Here is an 11,562-nt window from a genome sequence, read left to right as displayed (position 1 = left end):
TTGCTGAAGATAAAACTGAAGGGAAAATGCCCCAGGAACTGAAGACGGTTGCAGTAGAGGCCTGGCAGAGCATCACCGGGGATGAAACCTAGCGTCTGGTGATGTCTATGTGTTCCAGACTTCAGGCTGTAATTGACTGCAAAGGATTTGTAACCAAGTATTAAAAAGTGAAAGTATGATTTATGGTTCTTATTCTGTCCCATTACTTTTGGTCCCTTAACAAATGGGAGGCACATATGTAAACTGTTGTAATTTCTACACCGTTCACCTGATTTGGATGTAAATACCCTCAAATAAAAGCTGACAGTCTGTAGTTAAAGCACATCTTGTTCGTTTCATTTGGAATCCATTGTGGTGGTGCATAGAGCCAAAAATGTTAGAATTGTGTCGATGTCCCAATATTTATGGACCTGACTGTAGTACACATGCAATTCCAAGAAATCTTTCTGAGCCCTTTACCCCTTAAACCAGGTTTATACTGTCATAATGTCAAGTTAGAACTGTTGGGCTATACCTCGTAATCCAGATTTATAAAAGAAAGCACCTAAACGTGCAGACTGTCTCTGCAAATATTTGTGAATGAAGAGGTCAGGGGTGGCAAACTCCAGGCCTCGAGAGCCAATGTCCTGCAGGTTTTAGATAACGCCCTGGGTCAACACACCTGAATCACATGATTAGTTCATTACCGGGCTTCTGGAGAACTTCAAGAAATGTTGGGGAGGGAATTTATTAATTTAAATCAGCTGTGATGGATCAAGGACAAATCTAAAACATGCAGGACACCGGGTCTCGAGGCCTGGAGTTTGCCACCCCTGGAATAGGTCATCCCAGGGGTCCCCAATCCCAGTCCACGAGGGCCGGTGTCCCTGCACTGTTACGGAAAAAAAAGAAGAATAAAAAAACATCCGCCCATAAAAACGAAAAATCACCATCGGCCCACCGAGTTCAGCTATGGCTGCAATTGTGTTTAGTAGTAATTTGTTTTTGTAGAGGGCTAGCAAAACAACCGTTTTCGAGGGCATTGTCATATTGAAATCCAGACTTCTCTGATGAGGCTAACCAGTAGTGGTGTGCGGATCAATACTGAAATATCGATTCTTCCGATACCAGTAATTTATGTTATAGAATCGATTCTCATATTAAAATATCGATATTTTAGTACTTTGGGGTAAATTTGTAGTTTATTATTAACAGGAACACAGTGAACTAAACTATATCATTCGGATCGTCTAAATAGGAAGGAAGTACTTCCTCTTACGCCTTTCATAGTCATATGCGAAGTATAAATATGTTGCAGCCCCTGGCGTGCGCACTCACAACAATGGCTGAGTGTAATCTGAGTCATGTGTGGATGTATTTTACCTCCACAAACAGCCAAGACGCGGTTTGCGATACATGTGGCAAGACAGTGAAGTGTTGTGGCAACACCACTAACCTCGTCAAACACCTCAGAGTAAATCATATCACAGAATATTATGAGCTTATGTTGAGGCGAACTGAAGAGGAGGAGAAGGACAGGTGCTGCTAGGGCGAGATAGACGTCTCTCGTGGAGTCCTTTAGTCCTGCAGGCAAGGTGTTCAAATAGTGCACAACTTCAAGTTTTTTTTATTTCTATATGATTATTCTGCATTATTAAGCAATAAGAACAAGTAGTCTGATGTTCTGTATTATTATTATTATTTATATTATTATTATTACAATTACATAATACAATTATATATTGTATTATGAAATACAATGATAAACATTAAGTTTTTGTACAAAGTATCGGTATCGGATCAGTATCGTCTATACCACCCTGAATTTTACTTGGTATCGGATCGGAAAGGAAATCAGTGGTATCGCACATCCCTACTCCTGGTCATCAGATGCCCTTCTGGGATAACAAGCTGACCAAAGGAGGAGATAGAAGCCACTTACATCAAGACAAGAAAACTCCTCACCATGCATGGAGGGTTTCACCCTAAATCCTGAGACCCTGAGACTTTATGCTAAGCAGAAAGAAGGTAGCGAACATCTGTGCCGAGTATGGCCTGGAACCTCAAAGTTGAAAACGGGAAACACCCCTTAGGGTGGTAGACACAGATGGACAAGCTGGTGATGGCTAACCAACTAGACATAGTTGTGGTAGACAAGCAAAGGAAGATGGCCGTAGTGATAGATGTACCTATACCAACTGAAAGCAACATGGGGAAAAAGGAACATGAGAAGCTTGAGAAATACTGAGCGCGAGAAGACACTGAGAGTAAAGGGAACAGTGGTCCCCTGTGGTAATTGGAGCACTTGGGGCATTGACCCCTAAACTGGCTGAGTGGATCCAGCAAATCCCAGGACCAACATCTGAGCTCTCTGTCCACAAGAGCACAGTCTTAGGAACAGATACTGAGGAGAAGATACCGCGCAAGACCCTCAAGCTCACAGGCCTCTGGCATTATTTATCTCAATCTCCCTCCTGTTGAAGTGTTATTGAGTAAGACTGAGCTCCTAGAAAAAGATCTGAGAAAAAGTTTAAGAGTCAACAGAGGGACAACAGTGAGCAGTGAGATCACATCATTCACAGTTTTTAGTGTGTGTGTGTTTTCAGATGAACGCACCACCAGCCTTTCTGGTGTGTTTTCTGTCTACAGTGTCATCTACTAGCTCAGTCAGGAAACAACTGAACAACATCCTGGCTCGCTGTGACTCATAAGTTTTTCCTACAATTTGGATCAGAAATCCAGCTTGACAAGTTCCATTATTCACTCACAGTGAAATGTTCATTCCCTTAGTGTGACATTTGCTACCAGGCTGGAGGACAAGGACTCTGTGGACATTAATGATAACCCATCTCTCCCTGAGAGTGAGGTGAGACATCGAAACAATGTGTGACTGTTTATGAACCGCACAAAGTAGTTCTAAAACAAATCATTCATACCGGGAATTCTGCTTCATGTGTCATGTTTGTGATAGTTTACATGAAACACCAGTTGTCCCACTACAAGACTGCAGCAATAATCTAAAGTTTTGAACATATTTTCTGATTTAGCTCTTTAAGTATTGCAATTAGATGATTTTGAGATTTTTATCTCTGCATCTTTCCTAATCAAAAAGAGAATCAAACTAAATAAAATAATTTAAGAAATAATACACTGGAGGCATCTGACTCATTATAGGTCCACATAGAGCCTAAAATAGGTTGAACTATTAAAATGACTGTATGGCATCCAATAAAAAATAGAGGCAGGACTCATCAGAGACCCCAAGACATGATATTATCACAATACTCAAAATGATAGATATTAAAACTCATTAAAACTTAAACCTAACCCTCTGACTAGTTTATAAAACTGCTCTTGTGACGTGAGCCATTATTAATCATTTGTAATAGGTTGCTTTCTGCTGCTCAAAGTACTGTGAAAATAATTATAGCAATAATTCTGGCGTTTTCCTGCAATTTTTGCAGAAGATCTTTGCAGGCTTTTCAAAGCCATCCTGTGGGGCAGATTGGACCTCACAGTGAACTCACTCTAGAATGCAGACCATATATTTAACACCTCTGCAACACATTATGAACTTGCTTATTTTTCACAGAAAATGAATGTTTTTTGAGTGATTGTAGAGTTTTGATCTATACTGTGCAATTACTACTTCTGGAGGAAAGTTTTCTGAACATGCCGTAAACACATACTGCAAATCAAAGTCTGTTCTCTTTTACTGTGTCTGGGATAGAAAGGAACCAACATAACTACCTATATACAATTAATTGGTAGAAAATACAGGTGGTCTTCATTTGATTTATCTAGCCTACTTTCATGTCAACACTCACACTTTTATTACCTGATAAAGTGTGAATGTCAGATTTTGCATCACCTCTGCCTCGTGTCATTTGGTGAATAACTGCAAAAGTTAACAAAAAATTGCAAAAAATAAAAAAAGTTGCAAAAATAAACAATAAAAGCAAAGGTGAATCAAATAGACCAACACGGCAAGGCTGGGATGGTCCATTTGGGCATCTTTCTTCGCCTTTAGACAACAATTCTGATGGCAAAAGAGCCAAACGGGACAGGCAAAAAAAAAAAAAAAAAAAAAAAAAGAATAACTGCAAAAGTGAGTTTGAATAAGTCAACTCTCAGCTGACAGAAGCATTGTGGTAGGTCTGTTTAGGAATTCTGACAGCTAAATAGAGTTGCAGTGAGATGGCACTGTAATGTGTGAACTATCCCTGGTATTAGCAGTTATTATTGTGAAAATCCACAGCCTGATGGCCGCAGGGCTTCTCTAATCCTGCCAGACTTTGAGAGTTCAGTCTGACAGGCTTCCCTGTGATAGTGTGTGAATACAAAAGCTTGTAAATATGTGTGCGTGTGTGTGTGTGTGTGTGTGTGTGTGTGTCTGTGTCTGAGAAAACGATGGCCTTGTTTTTGACTCTACAGAGCAGCAGTGAAGTCAAGTTCTTGGATGTTCAACTGGGAATGTTGTGGGTGTCTGCTGATCGCTATTTTAAAATCTACATCTATTTGTCCCACCTGTGGTTTGTGACAAAAACTCCATAGCATGCAAAGCTACCCACTGAATCCATGAATTTTCATCATGATAGCCTATCTCTATGACAACTGGGATAGACTCCATCCTACCCAATTGGATGGATGGATGGATGGATGGATGGATAAAAATGAAGAAGCAAAAACCTACAACAGTCTCAGCATTGAAGTTCTTTTTCTCGGCTCTGGCTGACGTGATGCGGTTTGTGCGACGACCCGACGGGCTCCATATGACTCAGAGTGCAGTATTAATAGACCCGGTCTTGTACAAATCTGTCAGCCTGTGGTGGGCGGTTCAGGACACTGAGACTGTTTGGGTTGAATAAAGAAAACAAAGTAGTGGAATCTCAAAACTGTGTCACTCAGGCCTTTCAGATGTTGCAGGTAGACGTGTAGCTGATAAAATTATCCAATGGTTCCATTAAATACATCTTTATCCACATCTTGCTTTTTTAAAATTTTCACAAAAAGACAAAGTCCTTCATGTCAAACCATTGGTGCTCATGGCAACTATTTTATCCTTATCTGTAGTGATTTTATCCTCTTTCCTTTCAGGTATATTTCACCTGTGATGAGGATGTAGAAGAGAACGAGAAAGAGGAACGACTTCCTCCAGAGCCAGTCAAACCGGCCAGTGACAAACCTCACAAGTTTAAAGATCACTACTGCAAGAAACCAAAGTTTTGCGATATCTGTGCTCACATGATTGTTTGTGGGTGTCACAAAACACCACCCAGCACCACAGCCAGGCACACGTTTAGTTCCCGATGTGTTTTGGTAAAATTTTAATACACAGCGTGGCCGTGGCATGAGTGTAAAAGAGTACTGCAGAGATTTTTTCCTCCCATATATTTAATGTGTATGCACCTCTCCTCGCCCCTCTCTTGTCATGTGCTCTTGCAGCCTGTAGGCTTTGGAAGAGCCTACAGCTCTCTCTACCGGAGTCAGCAGCATGCCACAGTCTCGCAGCTGCTGCCCTTTTGCAAATCCCACTTGCACATATTGCTACATTGAGATAAATTCCTCATTAAAACCAAATGCCAAACCTGGACACTTAGCCTTTTAACATAAGTTCGCGTCAACATAGCGGTCATTTTTAAGAAATGAATCATAAAGCAAATGTGTTTTTAGTTTTGGTAACCTGTAAATAACACCCCCCCCTTACAGTTGAATCGGTCTTTATATTATTCCTTTATCAGCATGTCTAATGAATGCTAATCTTTGACAGCATAGTCAACACACACTGACTCTGTGTTAGAGACACTGCAAATCAGTTCGCCTATGGCTAACAAGGGGCGTAAGAAAGGATCAGAGGACAAGAAGAACGTATGTACGGATGTACTCAGACCTTTTAATCATACAATGCAAAGGCAACACATTGTGACTTTAATATCAGACTTTATGGTTTACATATAATATCTGTATATGCATATATTTATATTTATGCCATTAATCTTGCATTAGGTTTGCAATACTGAAGTCAGTCAGTGCTGTAAAAGTACTAGTACCGCTGTACCCACACTCAGATGATGATGATGGAGGAAGAAAGAGGATGAAGAAGGTGAAAAAGTAGAAAATAATCCTGTGGCTTCAGTAAATGCAGACACGCACCAGTCGTGCATTTTAGTCAAGCTTGGACATCTTTTGTGCCAGGAGTATTTTTTAAAACATCATCAAAATATTTAGTATTCCTCCTTGTTCTTAGCAAAGCCAGAAGGAAACAAAAGAGGAGAAGTTCTTGCAGATGACAAAGTCTGAGAATGACAGAGTCAGTGAAAATTATAATCTTGCAGATAATAATAGCAGTGATAATTACCGCCGTGAAAGACAGGTCAATCTAAATTTTTCAGAATAAAAAGCTTCAGCAGGGGAAGATCAGTATGTTCAGCCAGTCTCACTACTATCCGGCTCTCTATTGCTTCAAGGCCATAGGGAAAGATGATCTAGAGGTTCGGTAAGCTCCTCCACAACACTTCCTGTCTCCTTTGATGACTTCCTTAATCGCTTTCTTGCTCTTTTTCTTCCAGGCTGCCCTACTTGTTTGTGTCATCATGTGACATCTGAATATTCCTAAAATACTCGTGTCTTATTTGTTCTTAAGTGCCAGTGAGCACATGGCAGTGATAGATGACTCCAATGAGGAATGGTGGAGGGTGAGACCCAGATTAATTTTTTTTAATTCAGCTCACACAACATATTTCACTGTAATCATGGTCAAGTGATGTTTTCAACCCTGTCTGCTCTCCAAACACTGTGAAATTTCACCTAGAGATATCGAGCCAGATGGCACGGGGATTGATTAATTCGATTTTGGTCATTATTGAGATCTGGGATTTCTGCCACTAGATGATGATCTTTTTTGAGCCAGAACAATTATGATGGGAAAAAAAGGTCTAATTGCCGTTGGATCCTTTGAAAGGTTTGTTTTCAATATTTATGTGGTTGTTGAGCAAATGTAAGCCATGAGACCAAAATCTTCAACAGGATATGTTTTAGGAAAAAACAAGTGACGTAATTAACTACAGACCTGATGAGCACTGTGCATCATCTGTTGTGCTATTTCTCACTAATCTCAAAGCCCTGCTATGACATGATATGTCCATGTTTAAACTGAGGCATCTCAGTAATTCAAATTAGACCCTGGAGCCTCAGTATACCTCATGATCAAAGCGTTTACTCCACCAGGAGGGGATTGGGACAAGAACGGGATTCATCCCCGTCCACTACATCATTCATGTGTGAACAAGAGAGGAGGTCCACAAGGTGACCCGCTCCTTTGCTGGCAACAGAGAGATGGGCCGAATCACTCTGAAGAAAGACCAGGTTAATGCTCACATGCACAATCAAATACGCAGGTCCTATGCAGACACATTACAAACTGTAACTGTAAACTATATTTACGCCTCGCCACTGTTTACACCAAACTGTAGGCCAAGAATAAAAATGAGAGAGTGAAATACAGATATTTGACAATTTAAAGGAAATCCTAGACCCTTGATTTACATTAAGGGAATCTGATGACTCTGATGATATTTTGCAGGCATAGTTCAAGTCCATTTAGAAAGAAGGGCCACTGCAAATAAAAACACAGTGATTGCCTTGTTCTGACATTAAAACATTTCCTAATAGAAGTGATCTCTTAAAGGATAACAATGCTCTCATGAATTTGGCATGAGGGAACAGTTATAAATAATGCGATGTCCCCTGCAGTCACCAGATTACAAGCCAACTGAACACCAGTGGGAGATTTTGAACAGCAGTGCTTCCCACAACCAAAAGAGGAACTATCTTTGGGACGAATTGTGTTCATTCCTTCAGCAGATGTTTAATTTTAACTCATCAAAAGTGAGCTAAAGAAATATAAAAATAAAAAAGTGCTACACTGCATCTGCATTGCTCTGGTATTTGCTAAAACGTAACACAAGTTGCCTCACGAGCTCCAAATGTGTTTTACATCCATATTCCTGTTCTGGCTTACTATTGAGGATTGTTTTGCATCTCATCTGTCGAAGCGCACTCACACATATTGAATCGCAGATTAATTTCTTCTCACAATTGTTCTGTGCTCTCAGCGGATTTGTTATTGAAATAACATTTCATGCATAAACCAACACACACGCTCAAGAAGAACATGGTCTACACATTTCTGAAATTTCTCAGCGCCGGGCCTGCTATCACGAGCAGCAGGTTGAAAACGTTTCAGAGCAGGCTGTCAGGCACGACCTAAATGGACTTTAATTTCAGTGCAGGACTTAAGAATGCCATGTAAACAATTACTAGTTAAAAGAGTAAGTTTTTCCACCCGTAGCTGTTACATCAAGTGAAACATAAACTTCCATAGGAATTAAGACTGTCAGGTGCTGTGAATCAAATGCACTGGATTAACTGATCATCACCAAGTGTGATTCTGTCTATAAAAGCAGATGTTTTGGCAATGGAGCATTAAGGAGTGTGCAATACTGTTCCCACAATCTTTCCAGCAAATTCACACAAATTCTCTGCAATGCTTAGAGAATTTTAAAAAGGTGTAAATCTCAGACTCTACAGGCTTCATTTAGCAAGGTTTATGTTCATTAAAGTTCATGACAGAACAGACTTTTTCAGAAGACTGATCAAGTAAAGCTGTGTTCAGAATACACCCATCATGGGCACGAATGTCATGGTCATCCTGGAGTTTTCATGATTCTTTGAACATCGTTTGGTTGCCCACGATGAGTCTATGCAAACTTCTAACCACAACAGTACTGTCTGAAAAGTAGCAGACACTTAACAACTGTGGCGACACACTCAGTTTAACATCAGTGAAATGCCTTTTAAAATCATCTGAACAACTTTGACCTCAACTTTGGTCCACAGCAATTAATGCACCACAGTAAAAGTAAATCACATGATTATTTAGCAAGAAAGATGAAGAAGAAAAAGCCAAGCATGTGGAGATTCTTTGATTTATTATTGAGATAATTTTTTTTTGATGTGCTTGTGTGTCATTATATTGTGGTGAGGAGGTCAGCAGCCAACCTGCTGCAGCAGATAGTCAGATTCATGTTTTTGCTAACTTTTGTAACAACAATGCTGCCGCTGTAACAACCATTTCTACTGACAATATCAAACATAAAAACAGGCACTTTTAGAAGCACAGATAATACACATTTTCTTATTGTCCATGTGAATAAATCATACGAATTACAGCCGCCACATATGGGGCCGAGGTTGGAAAATATAATTAACAGGATCAGACCTGCGAGCGTGTGAGTGCTTCTTTCCATCAGTCATCCGTATAACACTGAACGATCACTGAATGAACATAATTTGAGTGTGTTTCATCATATTATGCAAATTCAGTGTGTGAGGAGGAAGAAGAAGCACACAAAGGGTTGGATCTGGGAAAAGGTGCAGGATTTGTTATCACTTCGTTATCAGTGTCATTCTTAGCAAAGGTAAGAATGCATTCATGTCGGGGGAACAAATGCGAGACAATAATGAAGCAGAAACATTTCCAGATCTTCAAAAGGATGCAGAGCTTTTATCTATAGATACTCTGAGTGCAGTGTAATTAGCTGAAAGAAACACTGCGGGGATGGTTGGCGATGGGGAATGAAGGGAATGGCATATGCAGCTCTGAAGAGATATTTTAGTGAACATATACAGCCTGAATCACAGGACACGTAGACAGAAAGACAGATGGACAAACATCTACTCACTTTGTTTGCACGCCTCTACCTGCTGCAGTGTCTTCTGATAATGTTTAATAAAGAATACTTTTTTTGTGCTTTTTCAGTGATCGCTCGTCTGAATAAGACTGATTTTCACATTCGCTGCCTCCCTGCTTACCTGGTTTCCTCCCCTTCACGGGCTCATCCAACATGTTTAGATGCAGATGACGAGTTGCCTGGTCACACCTCCTTCCTGCTCTGTCGTCTGTCAGAGGAAAGGAGATTCGTGGCCTGAGCAGGTACCACTGCCAGGCTTCAGCAGTCTTCTGATTGGACAACAGAGAACCCCTTCAGACACGGGTCACTTCCCCCTGGGAAACTGCCTCTGCTTCATGCTGTGCTGGACTGAAGTGACTGTGTGGAAGATGGGCTACCATAGCTGCCATGTTGTCATCCTCGACCCTGTGACCCTGCCACAGCAGACAGGCAGGATGGAGGAAGGTTGCCAGGATGTTTGTGGATATGTGTGGGTGGATGATTTTAGATATTTGTATGTGAGTTTCTGTCTGTGCATATTACAATTAGTGTGCTTATATTTCTTGCTTGTTTTGTTTTCAAATGTAATGCATGATCAGCAGATTGATTTGATATTCATTTGACTTTGATGCTATGGAAATATAGCGTAAGTATTAACTTTTTAAATATCCCTCCTGGCATCTGAAAGTTGAGTCTGAAAGCATAAAGTTTGGAAACGTATGTTTCCTCTGAAGATTTGATCATTTAACAGCTAGAAATGAATAACTGGTGCTTGGTTTTTCTTTCAAAATGACACTCATTGTATCATTTTACACAAATGAGGACAAAGAGCTCTATAAAATGAGAAATTTAAAGCTCTCAACCGTTACTATGGAGCTTTAACAGACTTTCTGAAAAAGGCTTTTTTTTTTTTACACCAGTCAGTACTTCTTCTTCCTCTTCTGGCCACACATGATCATCTGCCTCTATCTCCTCTTTCATATAATACATTCTTAATATATACAACAGTGTAAATACCACCTTGAATTACACTGTGCTGTACACAGTTACCATGCAGTGCCAATTTGAACCAACAGAGGTCCCCATTGCACTGGACAAAGAGCCAGTCATGCTGAAATTCTCACTGAACCAACTTGACACCCCACTGGGAGCCAGTGTGTGCTTATTGTTAATAACAGTTTCGGAGATGCACAACCAACCAGATTCCAGCCTTATCTGTAGGAAGTGTCTTATTTTTCATGTTAATAAAGCTGTGATATAAAACAAGCATGCAGAGCAGCTGGGAGCGCTGGTTTGGTTTCTAGAAACGCTTTACTTTTAGAGTATTGACCTGATTTGTAGCCAAGCAGCAATTAAATTAAATTCACTCATGCCAGAATTATTACTTGGCATTAAATATAATAATCAAATTAGATCCAAAAGTTTATTACATTTTCTCTCCTTAATTTGTGATCCCCAGGTGTTACGTATCACACCCATGGGTGCAGTTTTAGGCCTGGCACAGCTTGCTGCTTTCCTCTGATAATGGAAACATCCTTGAACGTGCGATGTGTCATTTGCAACGCATGTTGAAACAGCATTATACAGCGTTAAAAAGTAATATAACTCTGTGAGGTGTCAAACTGCACCTATGGCTGTGCAGAAAGTGATGCACCCCTTTTTAAGAGCGCAGGCTCTGCATCATCCCATTGAACCGCCACATTCAGAATCGCATTTACCATCGAGTCGAAGAGAAAATCTATCTTCCCTCTGCCAGCCGCCGAGAAATGTAGCAATGTGAGGAAAAATAATAACATAAAACTATATTAGAGATCCTCTTTGCCTAGCTGAGAAGGTATTGATTTTTAGAGAA

General features: G+C 40.3%; 1 pseudogene; it reads left to right on the top strand.

Annotated features, from left to right (window-relative positions):
* Positions 1 to 2,029: 2,029 nt before the first annotated feature.
* On the top strand, positions 2,030 to 11,232 carry LOC146387683 (SH3 and cysteine-rich domain-containing protein 3-like; annotated as a pseudogene).
* Positions 11,233 to 11,562: the final 330 nt, after the last annotated feature.

This window comes from Perissodus microlepis, chromosome 5, assembly GCF_051167445.1.
Source record: "Perissodus microlepis isolate ML-2025 ecotype Zambia chromosome 5, ASM5116744v1, whole genome shotgun sequence".
NCBI classification, from domain to species: Eukaryota; Metazoa; Chordata; class Actinopteri; order Cichliformes; family Cichlidae; genus Perissodus; species Perissodus microlepis.
This window is presented reverse-complemented; position numbering and strand designations above follow the sequence as displayed.